The sequence below is a fragment of the Oncorhynchus masou genome, chromosome 9, assembly GCF_036934945.1.
Source record: "Oncorhynchus masou masou isolate Uvic2021 chromosome 9, UVic_Omas_1.1, whole genome shotgun sequence".
Taxonomy (NCBI): Eukaryota; Metazoa; Chordata; class Actinopteri; order Salmoniformes; family Salmonidae; genus Oncorhynchus; species Oncorhynchus masou.
The window spans coordinates 39,260,238-39,282,066 of NC_088220.1; the positions used below are offsets into that span (position 1 = coordinate 39,260,238).

General features: G+C 40.9%; 1 pseudogene; it reads left to right on the forward strand.

The window, feature by feature from the left end:
- The window catches only part of LOC135545002 (glycine receptor subunit beta-like), a 63,151-nt pseudogene that overhangs the window by 30,540 nt on the left and 10,782 nt on the right, over positions 1-21,829 (forward strand).

The window sequence follows — 21,829 nt, forward strand, 5'->3', positions numbered from 1 at the left end:
CCGAAAAATGGCAAACGTTGTTTGGAATCAATCCTCAAGGTGTTTTTTCACATATCTCTTCATTGATATATCGTTCATGGAAGCCTGCATTCTTCTCTAAATTCCATGGAAAAATACTTGCAGCTGACTTTTGCGCACCAATTTCGGCGCAGGACACCGGGCGGACACCTGGTAAATGTGGTCTCTTATGGTCAATCTTCCAATGATATGCCTACAAATACGTCACAATGCTGCAGACACCTTGGGGAAACGACAGAAAGGGCAGACTTACTCCTCTCCCATTCACAGCCATATAAGGAGACAATGGAAAACAGAGCCTCAAAAATCCTGCTCATTTCCTGGATGCCGTCTCATCTTGGTTTTGCCTGAAGCTCACGTTCTAGGGCACGCACAGAAAACATCTTTGCAGTTCTGGACACGTCAGAGTGTTTTCTTTCGAAAGCTATCAATTATATGCATAGTCGAGCATCTTTTTGTGACAAAATATCTTGTTTAAAACGGGAACGTTTTTCATCCAGAAATGAAATTGCGCCCCTAGAGTTTCAACAGGTTAACAATTATATTAATATTTACAGATGGCATATATTATCCTGTTGAGGCTAGGGGGCAGCATTTTCACTTTTGGATGAAAGGCGTGCCCAGAGAAAACGGCCTCCTACTCTTTCCCAGATGGGAATATGTGCATATTATTATTAGTGGTGGATAGAAAACACTCAGAAGTTTCTAAAACTGTTTGAATTATGTCTATGAGTATAACAGAATTCATATGGCAGACAATAACCTGAGAAGAAATCCAAACAGGAAGTGAGAACTCAATTTAGAAAACAGTGCCATTGGATGTCCACCTTAGATATGGATGAGCATGCACTTCCTACGGCTTCCACGAGATGTCACCGTCTTTAGATTCTGGTTGTATGATTCTACTATAAAGGTGGGGCTCATAATAGCTCTTTGAGTGGGTGGTCTGGCAGAAAGCCTCTGTCTCATTACGCGCGGTCACGAGAGAGTGTCCTCCCGTTCCTATGCTTTTCTTCAGACAATGAAATTCTCCGGTTGGAACCATATTGCTGATTAATGTTTAAAACATCCTAAATATGGATTGCATACATCATTTGACTTGTTTCTACGACCTGTAACGGAACTTTTTGAGTTTTTGTCTGGAGGAATTGCTCATGCTTTTTGAGGATTGAATGCTGGGCTGAACAAGCTAACAACAAGTGGCTAAATTATGGGCTTTTTGGAACTTTATGGAACCAATCAGTCATTTATTGTCGAACTGGGATTCCTGGAACTGCCTTCTGATGAAGATATTCAAAGGTAAGTGAATATTTAGAGTGTTTTTTTGTAGCTTCTGTTGATGCCAAAATGGCGGCTATTTCTTTGGGTTCTGAGCGCCGTTCTCAGATTATTCTTTTTCCGTAAGGTTTAAAAAAAAATCTGACACAGCGGTTGCATAGAGGATACATTTATCTTTAATTCTGTGAATAACACTTGCATCTTTTATCAATGTTTATTGTGAGTATTTCTGCATTTGAGTGAGTATTCGGAATCAAAACATTACTGCACGTAACGCGCCAATGTAAACTGAGATTTTTATATATGCACATTATCAAACAAAACACAAAATACATGTATAACATGATGTCCTATGAGTGTCATCTGATGGAGATAGTGATTCATTTTATCTATATTTATGCTTTTGTGACTGTGAAATATCGCTGTGTGTGTTTTTGAATTTGGTGGTCATCTAACATAAATATATGTTGTGTTTTCGCTGTAAAACATTTTAAAAATTGGACATGATGGGTAGATAAACATTTTGTTAATCTTTCATTTGCTGTATTGGACTTGTTAATGTGTGAAAGTTAAATATTTCTAAATAATGTTTCTAATAATTTCTAAACAAAAATTCAGCTGAATGGGAGGGGGTGTTCCCTTTAGGGAACTCCTTGTGCCCCCCTAGCCCCAACATTAAGGTACTTGAAAGTTCACATGTTCCAGGAGGCATTTCTGCCCAAATGTGTTTATTTTTTTATTAAAATATGCTTTATGTTCGAATGGCTCACATATGATATTGAGATAAAAACGGCTGCATTGGACCTTTAAGGCCATAATGTATTGCAGGGGTGTCAAACAAACTTTGCCCCAGGCGCCGCATTCGGTCTTCAACAAGGGCCACACTGAAAATTGTTTATACTTTTGTATATATAGTGTATGTGGACACCCCTTCAAATGATTGGATTTGCAATTTCAGCCACAACTATTGCTGACTGGTTTATACAACTGTGCACACAGCCATGCCGTCTCCATAGACAAACATAGACAGTAGATTGGCCTTACTGAAGAGCTCTGTGACTTTCAATGTACCACCGTCATAGAATGCCACATTTCCAACAAGTCATTTCGTCAAATTTCTGCCCTGCTAGAGCTGCCCCGGTCAACTGTAAGTGCAGTTATTGTGTAGTGGAAATGTCTAGGAGCAACAATGGCTCAGCCATGAAGTGGTAGGCCACACCAGCTCACAGAATGGTACCGGTGAGTGCTGAAACGAGTAGCGTGTAAAAATCGGGGGTCCTAGATTGCAACACACACTACCGAGTCTCTGGAAGCAATGTCAGCACAATAACTGTTTGTCGGGAAATTTGTTTCCAAGGCCGAGCAGCCGCACACAAGCCTAAGATCACAAATTTGCTTTGCCAAGCGTCGGCCAGAGGGGTGTAAAGCTCAGTGCCATCGGACTTTGTAGCACTGGAAGCGCGCTCTCTAAAGTGATAAATCACGCTTCACCATCTGGCAGTCCGACAGACTAATCTGGGTTTGGTGGATGCCAGGAGAACGCTACCTGCCCCCAGTGGATAGTGCCAACTGTAAAGTTTGGAGGAGTTTTCATGGTTTGGGCTAGGCCCCTTAGTTCCAATGAAGGGAAATCTTAACGCTACATCATACAATCACATTCTAGATGATTCTGTGCTTCCAACTTTGTGGCAACAGTTTGGAGAAGGCCCTTTTCTGTTTCAGCATGACAATGCTTCCATTCACAAATTGAGGTCCATACGGTGTGAAAGAACTTGACTGGCCTGCACAGAGCCCTGACCTCAACCCCATCAAACACCTTTGGGTTGAATTGAAATGCTGATTGCGATCAACGCCGAATCGCCCAACATCAGTGCCCGACCTCACCGTGGCTGAATGGAAGTAAGTCCCCACAGCAATGTTCCAACATCTAGTGGAGTCTGTTGTAGCAGCAAAGGAGGAACCAGCTCCATATTAATGCCCATGATTTTGGAATGTGACGTTGAGCGAGCAGGTGTTCACATACTTTTGGTCATGTGTATTTCCTCTCTGTCAGTTTGATACTCCCTGACTGTCTAGCTCTAATTTAGGTGATTATTAGTGAGCTGGACACAGTCAAACAATATAAGTGTAGGTCCATTATCCTTTCTACACAGTTTCAAATTTGTTTTAGTCATTTTAAAGTATATCGAGTGAGCTCCCCCTCAAAAGAAAAAATCATAATAAATCAAACCACCCGCTTGCCGCATTGAATACCGTACAGCTGAAGAACTATTGGACATTTTGTTTATGAATTTATACTGTTAATGAAGATGGTTAAAAAAACTGTTAATTAAACTGATAAAAAAATTAACAAGGCACACACACAGACACAGCTAGTGTGTTTGAAGATTATTTGACAGGTCATCCGTCTCCATGTTTTGCACTAATAGCCCCTCCCTACACCTGCTCTTCAACAGAATTTGGCATACACCACAACAGAATGTTACATAAACCGTCACTGAGTGAAATGTTCTCGTAAACATTTATGGTCTGAGCTCTTAATTAGGCTTTTGCATCATCCCTTGTTGCTGTATTGATAACCCTTTGAACCATTGCAACACCCCTACCTAAACAGTTAATTTCATGTTACCATTGTATTGATTGCTCTAAATAGAAATACAATCAGCCTTTCTCTGCATCTGTAGAACCTAAGAATATCATGTTGAAGTAACTTGGGCTGTTTACACTGGCAGCCCAATTCAGATTTTTTTATTCTCCCATTAATTGGTCTTTTGACCAATCACATCAGATCTTTTCATATCCGATATTTGTCAGAAGACCAGTTAGTAAATAAAATATCAGAATTGTGTAAATAAATGATGAATAGTAATCACACTTGTTTGACATTTCACTCCAGAAAGTCAGGTTTGCTTGTCAAATATTAATCAGAGCAAGTCTGACTACTTGTTGCTGCAGATTCTGGTTCAACAATCCGTGCTGACCTCGACTGGGAGATCCATGAGATGACTGTAGGTTTTTATAAAACAGAAATAAATAATTCAAAATAACAAACTGGCTTTATTTAGAAGTTAGTAACACCTCACCCCATGTTCTTGAATGGCCTTTTTTCTCGCTCATTTTATGTTATTTGAAAACTAAATCTGTAACGGTTTTCATGCAGTGAAAGAGAGTCGGACCAAAATGCAGCGTGTAGATTGCGATCCATGTTTAATGAACAAAACACGAATCTAAATACAAACACTACAAAACTAAGAACGTAACGAAAACCGAAACAGCCTATACTAGTGTAAACTAACACAGATATAGGAACAAGGACACTAAGGACAATCACCCACGAAACACAAAGAATATGGCTGACTAAATATGGTTCCCAATCAGAGACAACGATAAACACCTGCCTCTGATTGAGAACCACTTCAGACAGCCATAGACTTAACTAGAACACCCCACTAAGCTACAAACCCAATACCAACACACCACATACAAAAAACCCCATGCCACACCCTGGCCTGACCAAATAAATGAAGATAAACACAAAATACCTCGACCAGGGCGTGACAGAAATCTCCAAAATCTTGTTATTTTTTAACTAAGTGGCTATTGTTAATTTAGAATTATATAAAAGCCCATTGGATATTCTCACACATATATATATATATATATAATTAACTCCGTTATTAGCAGGACAACAAATTCAACAAAAAAAGAAACGTCCCTTTTTCAGGACCCTGTCTTTCAAAGATAATTAGTAAAAATCCAAAAAACTTCACAGATCTTCATTGTAAAGGATTTAAACACTGTTTCCCATGCTTGTTCAATGAACCATAAACAATGAATGAACATGCATCTGTGGAATGGTTGTTAAGACACTAACAGCTTACAGATGGTATGCAATTAAGGTCACAGTTATGAAAACACCAAAGTGTCCTTTCTACTGACTCCGAAAAGCACCAAAAGAAAGATGCCCAGGGTCCCTGCTCATATGCGTGAACATGCCTTATGTATGCTGCAAGGAGGAATGAGGACTGCAGATGTGGCCAGGGCAATAAATTGCAACATCTGTACTGTGAGACGCCTAAGAGAGCACTACAGGGAGACAGGACGGACAGCTGATCGTCCTCGTAGTGGCAGACCACATGGATTGGTACATACAAACATAACATCTGCGGTACAGGTTCAGGATGGCAACAACAACTGCCCGAGATACACCAGGAACACACAATCCCTCCATCAGTGCTCAGACTGTCCGCAATAGGCTGAGAGAGGCTGGACTGAGGGCTTGTAGGCCTGTTGTAAGGCAGGTCCTCACCAGACATCACCGGCAACAATATCGCCTATGGGCATAAACTCATCGTTGCTGGACCAGACAATACTGGCAAAAAGTGCTCTTCACTGACAAGTTGCGGTTTTGTCTCAACAGGGGTGATGGTTGGATTTGCGTTTATCGTCAAAGAAATGAGCGTTATATCGAGGCCTGTACTCTGGAGTGGGATCGTTTTGGAGGTGTCATGGTCTGGGGCGGTGTGTCACAGCATCATCGGACAGAGCTTGTTGTCATTGCAGGCAATCTCAACGCTGTGCGTTACACGGAAGACATCCTCCTCCCTCATGTGGTACCCTTCCTGCAGTCTTATCCTGACATGACCCTGCAGCATGACAATGCCACCAGCCATACTGCTCATTCTGTGTGTGTTTTCCTGACAGGAATGTCAGTGTTCTGCCATGGCCAGCGAAGAGCCTGGATCTCAATTCCATTGAGCACGTCGGGACCTGTTGGATCAGAGAGTGAGGGCTAGGGACATCCCTCCCAGAAATGTCAGGGAACTTGCAGGTGGAAGAGTAGGAAAACATCGCACAGCAAGAACTGGCAAGTCTGGTGCAGTCCATGAGGAGGAGATGCACTGCAGTACTTAATGCAGCTGGTGGCCACACCAGATACTAACTGTTACTTTTGATTTTGACCCCCCACCTTGTACAGGGACACATTAATCCATTTCTGTTAGTCACATTTCTGTGGAACTTGTTCAGTTTATGTCTCAGTTGTTGAATCTCGTTATGTTCACACAAATATTTACACATGCTTAGTTTACTGAAAATAAACGCAGTTGACAGTTATTGAGGTTAATATATGAACTTTACATTGAACCATAACATTAGCTCAGCTATTGGTTAGCATAGCTGTGGGCCAGGTGTTTTGTGTCCTGGATTTCTCTGTTGTCTTTTTGCCTGGATTTAGCTTAAATTTTTTGAAACTTGCAAACATACAAGGACAAATTTCTCCATTACTGACAATAACCACAAGACTAAGGTGTTCCCAACTGTTAACATAACAGGATTACAGAGTGAACATCTTCCTGAGGTCGCGATGAAACGATCCCAGACTCAAGCTACCTCGGGACTTTAAGTCTGACTCGCTCACCGTGGATCCAAAGATGTTCAAATGCCTGTGTAAACCTGATCTGTTCTTCGCTAACGAGAAGAGTGCCAACTTTCACAACGTCACCCAGGAGAACATTCTCCTCTTCATCTTCCGCAATGGTGACATACTCATCAGTATGAGGTGAATGTTATATTTATGTATTTTAGAAGAGAAACTTGTTTAGAAGCATACATGTGTATTGCTAATCGTCCTATGGGAGAGATGGGGATGAAACATTTAATTTGGCATTTACTGCTATTATTCAATAAACGCATTAAATAACAGATTCATTATATGGAACAACAGATAGTCAAAACAATTATCTGAAGGAAGTGTGTTTCTGAAGTGTCTCTCCTATATCTGAGAGAAATAAGAAAGATCAGGAAACATTTTTGTATTTTATTTACATGTATTTATCCCCTTTATTTTCTGCACTAAACTATCTCCATATACAATTCCATTCATTTTTTAAACTGGTACCGGGGACATTCAGACGAGTCTTGTGAGGCTTGCGTCTCCCACGAACACAATGGGGAGGGGGGGGGGGGTGGTGTGTATTTCAGATTTTTCTTCTATACGACCTGTAACTCAGTAAAATCTTTGAAATTGTTGTTTATTTTTGTTCAGTATAAAAGCTGATAGTATTTCAACCACATAAATAGGCCTATTAATCACAGCTGAACTGACAATCTTATCAGAAATGTGCTGGGATGTTTTCATAGCTTTCTATTTTCCTTAAAACTGGTCAAACAGATGATATATGGAAATTTGGACAATTCTTTCCATTTTTTTTAAACAAATTTTAATTTTCGATTTTTTTTTTAAAGCAATTGCATTTTGACCATGGTCTGTAAGTGTTTTTGCTCCACGAAAGAAGCAGAGAAGACAAAACGAACGTCAACTATATTGAAACATTCATTCAATCATTTATTACATTCTGGTGAGCAAGGGATTATTTTGCTTTCTACGGCAACATACTGTATATTGGCAGAAGATAAGCTGTATGTATCTAGTTATAGACATGTTGACTAAACACAAAGCCTACCAAATGTCGGAAATTAGAATCAGAAACCTCTTAATCTTTCAAATTGTTCTGCTGTCTCTGACTGTAACCTACAGCGCATTTACTCTATTAAGGGAAGGGAAAGGAAAGGGGATACCTAGTCAGTTGTATTAGTGGGATAAGGTTTGGTACGGGCCTCATTTTCCCTTCATCACATAGTACATAGTCGGGTGGTTGTGGATGGGTTATTAGCAATTGTGGGCAGGTGTGGATGAGCAAACGGCTGACCCGCGCACCACTAACACACACACAGACACGCATTATTGCAAGCATGCCCCCCCCTTCAGATCCCCACCATTTCCACTCTACCAGCTGGTTACAACTATTCTACTAGCTGGGTGGTCTTCCCTCCCTCACCCACTCTCTTTTTCTTCTCTCACTGCTAGTTTGTATTTTCCCACAGTACTCCAATCCGCTTCACCCAGCCCAAAGATTAGCACATAAAAAATTATTTCCCCCACTAATACAGTCCAATGTTCATCTCCCCAGTCAGTTCTCCCTCTACTTGCTTCCCATCTGTCAAGACTTAGCCTCTGCTGAGTCCCCAACAACCGGATGTTCTGGTTTTTGGGGGAAATGTAATGGGAGCCTGTGACACGACTACTTTTGGACGTTAACAAGGCGACACTCCATCTTAACAACAAATTTACTAGATTTGGTTGAACAGTGCAGAAGCGAACCTCCTCCATTTGTCTTCTTGTCAAGACCAGTATGTTGGGGATCTAGTTTCAGTCGCTTCTTTTACGCCTGCTATGTTAGGTTAGTCTTGACATGACATTAGTATTTTCCTTATAAGTCACCTGACAAGGTGGCACTAGCTGTTGTAACTACAGTATCTGGATAGGATGATGTTTAGTTTTGAACCTCACACTCTAAAGCTTAAATCCGATCCCATATTGGATGCCCCACACATGTATTTTCATGTCACTCCCTAAGCTTACTGTGTTTGTGATGATCTACTGTAATGTGTGTACTGTGTATAAACAGGATTGGATGGAGAAAGCTGTAAAAATACTAAAGTAACACCACCCTTTTCAGTGGTGTTGCATACCTCTAGAGTCTGGAGCACCCAAAAACAAAGCTTTCATGTGCAAATGGAAGGCTGGGAAATAAATATGCAACTCCGTCTCTGCTCATGCACAATAAAGGCGTCGCTTGCATTAAGAATTTATTTCCGGAGCCGACAAAAAAGCTTTTAAGAGCGGGAGGAACAGTCATTTTCAATCATTCAGCACTCTCCATTGTCTCTGAAATGATGAAATAGAGGCTCTAATTCTGCTGAATAATGTAGCTTGCGGTATTCATGAACAAGATTTTGGGGGAAAGAGTTTTAGAAGTCTGAATCCCCAGCAGCTCTATCTGTCATGTCTTGTTATGTCTGTTCCTGTCCTTTCTCTTCACTCTGTCTCTCTCTGCTGGTCTTTTTAGGTTACCTTCTCTGTCTCTCATTCTTCAGCTGTTCTACATCTCCCCTAACTAGCTCATTCACTCTTTCACACCTGTTCTCTCTTCCCCCTCTGATTAGGTCTCTATTTCTCTCTCTGTTCCTGCTACTTTCAGTGTCTGATTCTTGTTTGTGTTTTTGATGCCAGAAGCAAGCTGTCGTCTCGTTTGCTTCCACCTTGTCCTATCCTGTCGGAGTCTGCCTGGCAGGTGCATCCTGCACTATACTACGTTATTTTTGTTCCATTGTCAACGTTGGAAGAGGATTTATGCCATTCCTGTTTTTCATTAAAGAACTCTGTTTTCTGTTAAAACCGCTTTTGGGTCTTCACTCAAGTACATAACACTATCTCCATCTAGCTCATACTTAAATTCAAGGACACGGACATTTTCTATAAATTATTCACGTCAGTTTGACCAGTCAATACCATTTACGAAACAATTGCAAGTAACAGACGATAATTACATTTATTTTAATAATTGTGGTTCTGCATTTTCTGTTCCCAGGTTGTCTGTCACTCTATCCTGTCCCCTGGACCTGACCCTGTTTCCCATGGATAGGCAGCGCTGTAAGATGCAGCTGGAGAGCTGTGAGTAACTGATAATGACTCAGTTTTACATTACCATATATGGTATCCGTTAGAGAAAAAGCTCGCTATAGTTATTCCTGAATTCAGGTGAAAGGAATTTTTCAGTTAGAGACAAGGGTATTTTACAAATGTTCCATCCTGAGAATAAATCACTTTCCCCCCGGTTGAACCGGTATTTCCCGCCAAAACCGTAAGTGTCATGAAAAAGCATTATAAAGCATATAAATAGGCCTGTGTCTGGATTTGATTAGAGCTTTGATTGAAAATTCAAGCCTGATGCTAGCGGAGTCTTAAATGAGCCATACATTAAATATCTTTAATGAGCCCAAGCCCAAAAAAGCCCAAATGATTGTGCCGTTATCCATTAAATACTGTATATGTTGTAGGTTACTGTACACAGTCTATCGGTAAATAGCCCACCCAATTTTACCTACCTCATCCCCATACTGTTAAGATTTATTTACTTTTCTGCTCTTTTGCACACCAGTATCTCTACCTGTACATGACCATCGGATCAAATCAAATCAAATGTTATTTGTCACATACACATGGTTAGCAGATGTTAATGCGAGTGTAGCAAAATGCTTGTGCTTCTAGTTCCGACAATGCAGTAATAACCAACGAGTAATCTAGCTAACAATTCCAAAACTACTACTAGTGTAAAGGGATAAAGAATATGTACATAATGATATATGAATGAGTGATGGTACAGAGCGGCATAGGCAAGATGCAGTAGATGGTATCGAGTACAGTATATACATATGAGATGAGTATGCAAACAAAGTGGCATAGTTTAAAGTGGCTAGTGATACATGTATTACATAAAGATGCAGTAGATGATATAGAGTACAGTATATATGTATACATATGAGATAAATAATGCAGGGTATGTAAACAAGTAGCATTGTTTAAAGTAGCTAGTGATATATTTTAGATCAATTCCTATCAATTCCCATTATTAAAGTGGCTGGAGTTGAGTCTGTGTGTTAGCAGCAGCCACTCAATGTTAGTGGTGGCTGTTTAACAGTCTGATGGCCTTGAGATAGAAGCTGTTTTTCAGTCTCTCGGTCCCAGCTTTGATGCATCTGTACTGACCTCACCTTCTGAATGATAGCGGGTGAACAGGCAGTGGCTCGGGTGGTTGTTGTCCTTGATCATCTTTATGGCCTTCCTGTGACATCAGGTGGTGTAGGTGTCCTGGAGGGCAGGTAGTTAGCCCCCGGTGATGCGTTGTGCAGACCTTACTACCCTCTGGAGAGCCTTACGGTTGTGGGCGGAGCAGTTGCCGTACCAGGCGGTGATACAGCACGACAGGATGCTCTTGATTGTACATCTGTAGAAGTTTGAGTGCTTTTGGTGACCAGCCGAATTTCTTCAGCCTCCTGAGGTTGAAGAGGCGCTGCTGCGCCTTCTTCACGATGCTGTCTGTGTGGGTACCTACCCTCACTACCTGGGGGCGGCCCATCAGGAAGTCCAGTACCCAGTTGCACAGGGCGGGGTCGAGACCCAGGGTCTCGAGCTTGATGATGAGTTTGGAGGGTACTATGGTGTTAAATGCTGAGCTGTAGTCGATGAACAGCATTCTCACATAGGTATTCCTCTTGTCCAGATGTGTTAGGGCAGTGTGGTTGAGATTGCATCGTCTGTGGACCTATTTGGGTGGTAAGCAAATTGGAGTGGGTCTAGGGTGTCAGGTAGGATGGAGGTGATATGGTCCTTGACGAGTCTCTCAAAGCATTTCATGATGACAGAAGTGAGTGCTACGGGGCGGTAGTCGTTTAGCTCAGTTTACCTTAGCTTTCTTGGGAACAGGAACAATGGTGGCCCTCTTGAAGCATGAAGGAACAGCAGACTGGGATAGGGATTGATTGAATATGTCCGTAAACACACCAGCCAGCTGGTCTGCGCATGCTCTGAGGGCGCGGCTGGGGATGCCGTCTGGGCCTGCAGCCTTGCGAGGGTTAACATGTTTAAATGTTTTACTCACCTCGGCTGCATTGAAGGAGAGTCCGCAAGTTTTGGTTGCGGGCCGTGTCAGTGGCACTGTATTGTCCTCAATGTGGGCAAAAAAGTTATTTAGTCTGTCTGGTAGCAAGACATCCTGGTCCGTGACTGGGCTGGTTTTCTTTTTGTAATCCATGATTGACTGTAGACCCTGCCACATACCTCTTGTGTCTGAGCCGTTGAATTGCGATTCTACTTTGTCTCTATACTGACGCTTAGCTTGTTTGATTGCCTTGCGGAGGGAATAGCTACACTGTTTGTATTCAGTCATGTTTCCGGTCACCTTGCCCTGATTAAAAGCAGCGGTTCGCGCTTTCAGTTTCACGCGAATGCTGCCATCAATCCACGGTTTCTGGTTTGGGAATGTTTTAACCGTTGCCATGGGAACGACATCTTCAACGCACGTTCTAATGGACTCGCTCACCGAATCAGCGTATTCGTCAATGTTGTTGTTCGACACAATACGAAACATATCCCAGTCCACGTGATGGAAGCAGTCTTGGAGCGTGGAATCAGATTGATCGGACCAGCGTTGAACAGACCTCAGCATGGGAGCTTCTTGTTTCAGCTTCTGTCTGTAGGCAGGGAGCAACAAAATGGAGTCGTGGTCAGCTTTTCCGAAGGGAGGGCGGGGGAGGGCCTTATATGCATCGCGGAAGTTAGAATAGCAATGATCCAAGTTTTTACCAGCCCTGGTTGCGCAATCGATATGCTGATACAATTTAGGGAGTCTTGTTTTCAGATTAGCCTTGTTAAAATCCCCAGCTGCAATGAATGCAGCATCTGGATATGTGGATTCCAGTTTGCAAAGAGTCAAATAAAGTTAGTTCAGAGCCATCGATGTGGCTGCTTGGGGGGAATATATATGGCTGTGATTATAATCGAAGAGAATTCCCTTGGTAGATAATACGGTCGACATTTGATTGTGAGGAATTCTAAATCAGGTGAACAGAAGGACTTGAGTTCCTGTATGTTGTTGTGACCACACCACGTCTCGTTAACCATAAAGCATACGCCCCCGCCCCTCTTCTTACTAGAAAGATGTTTGTTTCTGTCGGCGCGATGCGTGGAGAACCCAGATGGCTACCGACTCTGATAGCATCTTTCGAGTGAGCCATGTTTCCGTGAAGCAAAGAACATTACAGTCCCTGATGTCCCTCTGGAATGCTACCCTTGCTCGGATTTCATCAACCTTGTTGTCAAGAGACTGGACATTCCGAGAAATATGCTAAGGAGTGGTGCTCGATATGCCCGTCTCCGGAGTCTGACCAGAAGACCGCTTCGTTTCCCTCTTTTATGAAGTCGCGTTTTTGGGTCACCAGCTGGGATCCATTCCGTTGTCCTGGGTGAAAGGCAGAACACAGGATCCGCTTCGCGAAAGTCATATTCTTGGTCGTACTGATGGTGAGTTGACGCTGCTCTTATATTCATTAGTTCTTCTCGACTGTATGTAATGAAACCTAAGATGACCTGGGGTACCAATGTAAGAAATAACACGTAAAAAAAAACTGCATAGTTTCCTAGGAACGCGAAGCGAGGCGGCCATCTCTGTCGGCGCCGGAAGTATATCATTTATCACTCCAGTGTTAATCTGCAAAATTGTAGTTATTCGCCTACCTCCTCATGCCTTTTGCACACAATGTATATAGACTCTCTTTTTTTCCACTGTGTTATTGACTTGTTAATTGTGTACTCCATGTGTAACTCTGTGTTGTCTGTTCACACTGCTATGCTTTATCTTGGCCAGGTCGCAGTTGTAAATGAGAACTTGTTCTCAACTAGCCTACCTGGTTAAATAAAGGTGAAATAAAAAAAATAAAAAATTACGCACAACAGAAAAACATGAAAGCCCATAGATGTAGCTGGGTATATGCTCTTTTGTGTAAATAAATTAAACTACTGTAGCTCCAGTAGGCTAATCCTTTTCAGTGTGAACTGTATTACTGTACTATATTGTATTATATGAACTGGAATTATGCACTGTTCAAACCATTATAAAGCACGGAGAGAAAGAACATGGGATTCTGGTGCAGCACATGTGGCCTACAAAGTTACAAGTATAGGCTAGCAAATTTTATTTTCATTTTGAAATATAATAGGGCCTATATGTATAATTAGTAGGCTGACGCATGTTTACCTTTCATAATATTTCACTTAATGTTATTAGTCTAGTAGGCTCTTTCACTCTTTATTATTGCTTCATTCCATCCTTGCTTTCAACAGTTAAATGAAATCAGGTCTGTTGTCATTATCTCCATCATTCAAACGACATCCTTGACTATTATAGGACTCGAATTAGATGGAGAAGGCTTTAACTTCTCTTCACGATTCAATAGTTATGGGTCTGAATAAATAACTGCTATAGCCTAAAGCCATCGCATGTTCGCTGTTCTTTCAAAGTACCTGTGATTTTCTATTGGCTGCTGTTTTTAACATTCAGCAAACAATCATCTTTTGGTGTAAGAAATGCTAAAAATGTCCTGCACACTATTCTAGTCTAGCTTTTCCTGCATGTGACTCCAAGAGGAGCATATTTTGAAAATCTAAGATGGCAGTGTTGTTAAGAAAAGGCTAAGCTTGAGAGCAGGCGCATTATTTTCATTTTATTTGCGATTTTCAGAAATCGTTAACGTTGCGTTATGCTAATGAGCTTGAGGCTATAACTGGATACAGGTTTTTTTCATAGCCAAACGTGAACAAAACGGAGCGATTTGTCCTACACAAATAATATTTTTTTGAAAAACTGAACATTTGCTATCTAACTGAGAGTCTCCTCATTGAAAACAACTGAAGTTCTTCAAAGGTAAATGATTTTATTTGAATGATTTTCTTGTTTTTGTGAAAATGTTGCTGGCTGAATTCTAGGTTTATAGCTATGTTAGCTATCAATACTCTTACACAAATGCTTGTTTAGCTATGGTTGAAAAACATATTTTGAAAATCTGAGATGACAGTGTTGTTAACCAAAGTCTAAGCTTGAGAGCAAATATATTTCATTTCATTTGCGATTTTCATGAATAGTTAACGTTGCGTTATGCTAATGAGGCTATAAATAGAATCCCGGATCCGGGATTGCGCGACGCAAGAAGTTAAATAAATATGGGTGGAACAGACAATATGGCACTGTACAACGTGACGGTCGGGAGTATGCTATAGTACTGGGCTATTCAGCTAAAGAATCCCCGTGTTGTGTGGGCACGCGGGAGACCGGGGTTCTTCCCCTGATTTGGAGGAAAGAGTAGGCTGTCCTTGTAAATAAGAATTTGTTCTTCACTGACTTGCCTAGTTAAATAAAGGTTACACTAAGAGCATAACATTTCAACACTATAATTGTAGTCTAACCAATAGCCAAACGGAGATTCAGTAAAAATAAAAATCTCATTGATTTATCAAGACCAGTGCTAAAATAAAATAGTTGTAGGCTATTGCTTTAAATCATATTACTTCTAATTTCAACATGCTCTTTAAATAAATAAGACCTACACCACTTTTAATATTATAAGATAATTTATAACGATACTTGAGGTTATTTCGTTGTTGTTTTTTTTTAACTTCTTGAAACTCCCCATCCCGGATCCGGGTTTGTGACTAAAGCCTCAGGCTCATTAGCATAACGCAACGTTAACGATTTCTGAAAATCGCAAATAAAATGAAAATAATGCGTCTGCTCTCAAGCTTAGCCTTTTCTTAACAACACTGTCATCTCAGATTTTCAAAATATGCTTTTGAACCATAGAAATTGACTAATTTGTGTAAGAGTATGCAAAGCTAGCATAGCATTTTGAGTAGCATTTAGCGCGCAACATTTTCACAAAAACCAGATAACCAAATAAATAAAATCATTTACCTTTGAAGAGCTTCTGATGTTTTCAATGAGGAGACTCTCAGTTACATACCAAATGCGCAGTTTTTCCTGAAAGCGTCTGTGTGTAGGAGAAATCGTTCCGTTTTCTACATTGCGTCTGGCTACCGAAACGAACCGAAAATTCAGTCACCTACAACGTAAAACTTTTTCCGGATTAACTACATAATATCGACCGAAACATGGCAAACGTTGTTTGGAATCAATCCTCAAGATGTTTTTTCACATATCTCTTCATTGATATGCAGTTCGTGGAAGCTTGCTTTCCTCTCTGTATCCCATGGAAAAATACTGGCAGGTGACTTTTGCGCACCAATTTCGGCGCAGGACACCGGGCGGACACCTGGTAAATGTGGTCTCTTATGGTCAGTCTTCCAATGATCTGCCTACAAATACGTCACAATGCTGCAGACACCTTGGGGAAACGACAGAAAGGGCAGGCTCATTCCTCTCGCATTCACAGCCATATAAGGAGACAATGGAAAACAGAGCCTCAAAAATCCTTGTCATTTCCTGGATGCCATCTCATCTTGGTTTTGCCTGAAGCTCACGTTCTAGGGCACGCACAGAGAATATCTTGGTATTTCTGGACACGTCAGAGTGTTTTCTTTCGAATGCTATCAATTATATGCATAGTCGGGCATCTTTTTGTGACAAAATATCTTGTTTAAAACAGGAACGTTTTTCATCCAAAAATGAAATAGCGCCCCCATAGATGTAAGAGGTTAATGAAAGTGAGCGATTGTAATATGAATAAAGGGTCAAATAATATTTGTTAGGGCCAAAACATTTATTTCTGTTTTTATTTAACCCTAACCCAATGGGACTCCCAATCACGGTCGGATGTGATACATAATAATAATTATTATATTTTTGGTTTTTGTTTTGTTTTGTCTTTTCTGTTGGATTAAACTGAAATGTCCACCAATCATTGCCAGTTGTGATACAGCCAACCTAACTAAGAAATACATTCTCTCTCTACCTTTCTTCTATGCAGGGCTACCTGCTAATATCCATAATGGCGCTGTACAACGTGACCGTGTGTGTTTTGAAAGAGTATTTTCCAGTAAGCAACCTTTTGTTTACCTTCATTAGACAACTTTGTTCCAATATTTGTGTAATTCATTGGTATTTATTACCTTAATAATTCGTTATGGATCCATAACTGAATAAACATTGGCATTTTGAAAGAGTATTTTTTATTATTTTTTTATTAACGAAAGCATAAAGATGCTGATGAAGAAATACAGTACTGTACAGTATATGCTTTTACTTTTGGATAATAAAGCATTTAAAGCATTTTTAAGATATAAGCCACCTGCATTTGTTTATTAGCCTATAGCAGAACAGCATAACAGTCCGGACGGCTCTTGATGTTCCTGGTGAGCAGTTGTTCAACAAGTGTTTGAAATACCTGTTTTCAAAATGCCACCAGCTGTCCATCACTACTGTAAATAAAAACACAGCATCTTGTTTAAGTTCTTTGTAACCACAATGTCACAAATAATTTGTATCTACGTTTCCAATCACTTTCAGAGTTTGGATTTAAGTATAATGTGACGCATTTAGTGAGAGGTCTAATGATTTAAAAAAATATATATATTATTTGCTCTCCGAATTCATATCTAAAGGGCATTTTTCACATTTTTCACACCATTATTAGTTACATTGTTTTAGTTTGAAAATGAAGACTGGCACTAAGAACAGCGGGTACATTTCCCAAGTCAGCGCCATTATTAGTGCAATGCCCCCTTAAAGTGTTGCTCTGTGCTACCCAGTGGGGCAGGGTGGGGGTCCACCTCCGCCTGCTCTGTGATGCAGTGTCTTAGACTGCTGCGCCACCGAAGGCGCAGTACAACGTGACTGGCCGGGATTAGGCTACAATACTACAGAGACACCGTAGTGCCTTGGGACCCAATAGCATAATCAGTGCTCTAACTCCCCCTTGCGCTGGTCTGGAGCAATGAAGCAGTGACGCAGGGTAATGTACTAAACCACAAATTACCTCTCAGTCCCGCAGCATAATCACAAAACTTTTATTGGAGCAACCACTGTACCTCCAAAAAAGCTGGTTGAGGGAATGTCAAGAGTGTGCAAAACTGTCATCTAGGCAAAGGGTGGTTATTTGAAGAATCTCATTTATAAAATATATTTTGATTTGTTTTAGACTTTTTTGGTTACTACATGATTCCATATGTGTTATTTCATAGTTTTGATGTCTTCACTATTATTCTACAATGTAGAAAATAGTAAAAATACAGAAAAACGTTGAATGAGTAGCTGTTCTTAAATCTTTGACCGGTAGTGTTTATTACTCCTCGCCTCTCCACCTGATGGCTGATGTGTGGTGAGTGTTCTGGCACAAAATTTGTGGTGGATGAGGTGAGTTTCCCTCACCTATGTAAAGCACTTTGAGTACCTCAGTTGATAGAAAAGCTCTATATAAATCTAATATTTAATTATTATTATTTCTATACGGTCACATATTTCTGTATTATGCTTGGGAATACTTGGGAACAGAGTTTCCTAAACTAAAATCACTTGGAGCTGAAATCCTGGTGTTTTTATAGTATTTTATGTACAACAATGAAAATACGGGCCAAATTCAGCCTGCGGGCCACCAGTTGGGTAATCCTGTTATAGAATATGCTGCAGCAAATGTAAGCTTACCTGTCACAAGAATTGTTTTTACCATGGTGATAGATATACACGCATTGTGAACTGCGCTCCAATCTGAGATGGGCTGTCTGTCCCCCCCTGATGATTCATCATGCAGATGCCGTAGATAAGCCAGATTTAGACATTGCATATAATTTAACAGTTCCATTTCACGCCCATGCTCTTCATTTAAATAATTGATTATCATGCCCCGTTATCTCGCTGTTATTTATCCCAGGGAAAGGGAGTGGTTTTGGGTGGTAAGTCTCGGTAACCGGGTTCCCGCCATTCAACCCGATTTTAGAGACCAAATTGTTTAATTTATAACCAGTTTGTCACTGTTTTAGTATGCATTGTTGTTACTGTCTGTACTGTCTTATGTCTTGTGATGTCTTTCCTGTTGTCTCTTTCCTGTCTTGTTTTATTTATTTAGAGCTGCACTTGCCCTTCACCACTTTTCAGGCCGTAATCGTAAATAAGATTTTTTTTCTTAACTTACTAGCCTGGTTAAAAAACACTAGTAAAATCTATAGGACATGTACATCTGCCTATATTTCATGTTTGTAAGTAATTGAAAATGACTACTGGAAAAAGCATCTTCTTAGCAGAGTGTGATTACTATTATTTGAAAAATGTACTTCAAACAACATTGAGATATAGTGGAATCATGCCTGGATGGAGATTTATATATATAGTATTAATTGTTGTTGATTATGACGATGTGTGTGGGTGAGTTTACACGTGCGTGCGTGCATTTGCCTGTGTACGCGTGCCTATGGATGCTTCTCTGTGTGTGAATTTGTCTGTCTGTGTCTACAGTTGGCTATACAACAGATGACCTGCAGTTTATGTGGCAGTCAGGGGACCCTGTCCAGATGGAGGAGATCGCCCTGCCCCAGTTTGATGTCAAACAGGAGGATATAGAGTATGGCAACTGCACCAAATTCTACGCAGGGGCAGGTATGCTCCTCATATGCATGCATATGTGAAACTGTGCTAACTACAGGTATACGTCATGATTACTTGTCATATGCATGTATGTATAAATGCCTTTATTTTTAAGGAATATGCGAATGAAACCATATTGGTCTAATTGATTTTACTTATGCCAGACTCTCCCTTGCATTTGGTTGCACAGTGAGAAATCCTTTGAACCAATGAACTTCAAGTCTCCTGATTAAGCTTTGCCATAAATTGGAGTGTCAGAGACCTACATGTGCTTGGCTTAAGAATGTAAAGGCTCTGGATTTCCCCTGTTCATCTATTCATTAATTATTCCCTGTGAGTTCAAATTTTTTACGTGGCTCAATACTAACGCTAATAATAATAATTTATTCAACTTTTATAGCGCTATTCATTAAATAAATCTTAAACTGCTTTAATGAAACACAAAAGACAAGCAATATAGAAAAACAACGATATCCTACATGAGATAGAAGGTCATTTTGAGGGTCGGGATAGTGCATGCTTGTGTGGTCAAAGGCGGGAGGTGTTCAAAGGGGGAGAGCAACCAAAGATGGTCTCTGTAGCAAGGGGCGGGCAGGCAGCATGGTGTCATTAAGGTGTCTCGCCGCCCTGTGTGGCTTCTCCATAGTAGGACTCAGATGAAGTTTGAGCACAGCCACTGCAATTCATGAAATCCGTAGCTTGTGAAGAGGGCACGAAAAACCTATTCCCCCTCAGGAGACTGAAAAGACTTGTTATGGGTCCTCAGATCCTCAGAAGTTTGCATCACTGCCTGGTGTGGCAACGGTTCGGCCTCTGACCGCAAGGCACTACAGAGGGTAGTGCGAACGGCCCAGTACATCACAGGGCCAAGCTACCTGCCATCCAGGACCTCTATACCAGGAGGTAGCAGAGGAATGCCCTAAAAATTGTCAAAGACTCCAGCCACCCTAGTCAGACTTTTCTCTCTGCTATCGCATGGCAAGCAGTTCCAGAACACCAAGTCTAGGTCCAAGGGGCTTCTAAACAGCTTCTACCCCCAAGCCATAAGACTGCTGAACATATAATCAAATACTCCTTCACTTTTACCAAACTAAAGAACCTACTTAGTTGAAGCCACGGCAGTCACTTGGCACCAAAACACAAACCACATTTCAATAATAATTCAAGAGTAGCCTTGTAACGTACTATTCCATACGATCCTCATCACTGCATCACTGTATGTAACTAACTAGCTTTGGCCAAAGCTTTATTGGTGTTTTTTTACACTTGTCCTGCACTTGCACATGGAAGAAATATATAGTTGCCCTCATGCTCAATGCCTGGAGATATTAAAACCTTGATAGGTCACACTTCGCTAAAGCACTTTAAAAACCCAGGCAATTTTTTCACTTGTCAGTGTGAGAACCAAAATGCTAACACTAAAAACAAAGCAGCGATTGTCACTGGAGACTAGCATAGCGCCAATAGCGAAAGGCCTACACAGTTAGCACTCAGTTTGAACACAACCCCAGCACACTCACACAAGGGAGCAACGCAGCTGGCAGTGAGGCTGACCTTTTTAATGGGATTGTTGTGACGAACCAATGAGACACAAAGATCACCGTTGTCTGTGACCAGTGGGAGCCTGTTCTATGGCAGCCCCCCCTTAACATGGCATGAAGATCACACAGTGAGACTGGAGGTGGGTGAACAACCTCAGTCTGTCCTCCCGAAACCCCTACAGGGTCTCAAAGCCTGGTTTAAGTAGGATTCCTTCTCTTTCAAATACTTTGTTTGATTGAGCCTGTTTGAGTGCCAGAAGAGCAGGGGTTTGCACTTCTATGACTATTCCATTGGTTCCATTTCTCCAGGCAAGCTACATTCCAGGCAAGCTGTTTGGACCCCATGAATAATAGCTTCTGCCTTGGCAAAAGCTAATGGAGATCCTAATAAAATACTAAACACAAGCTCTATTTAAGGGAAAGGTAGAGCGAGTAGCCAGGAAACAGGGTGTGAAAACAAATAGTTATGAATATAGCCAGCCTAGTCGCAGACTAGATATATTGTAGTAAATGTACATACGCGTCACTTAAATTAGTATTTTTTATATTACCTTTATTTAACTAGGCAAGTCAGTTAAGAACAAATTCTTATTTTCAATGACGGCCTAGGAACAGTGGGTTAACTGCCTGTTCAGGGGCAGAATGATAGATTTGTACCTTGTCAGCTTGGGGATATGAACCTGCAACCTTTCAGTTACTAGTACAACTCTCTAACCACTAGGCTACCCTGCCGCCCCAAGTATGATGTGTTAAGTTTGGTATGGTTACATAAGACAAATGGTTACTTAAGCAAAGAGTGGATGGGTGGGCGTATAACGCAAACGTCAAGAAACCCAAAAGTTGCGAGTTCGAATCTCCTCACGGATAACTTTAGCATTTTAGCTAATCAGCAACTTTAACTACTTAATACTTTTTAGTTACTAAGCAACTAGTTAGCATGTTAGCTAACCCTTCCCATAACCTTAACCCTTTAACCTCATTCCTAAACTTAACCCTAACATTAAC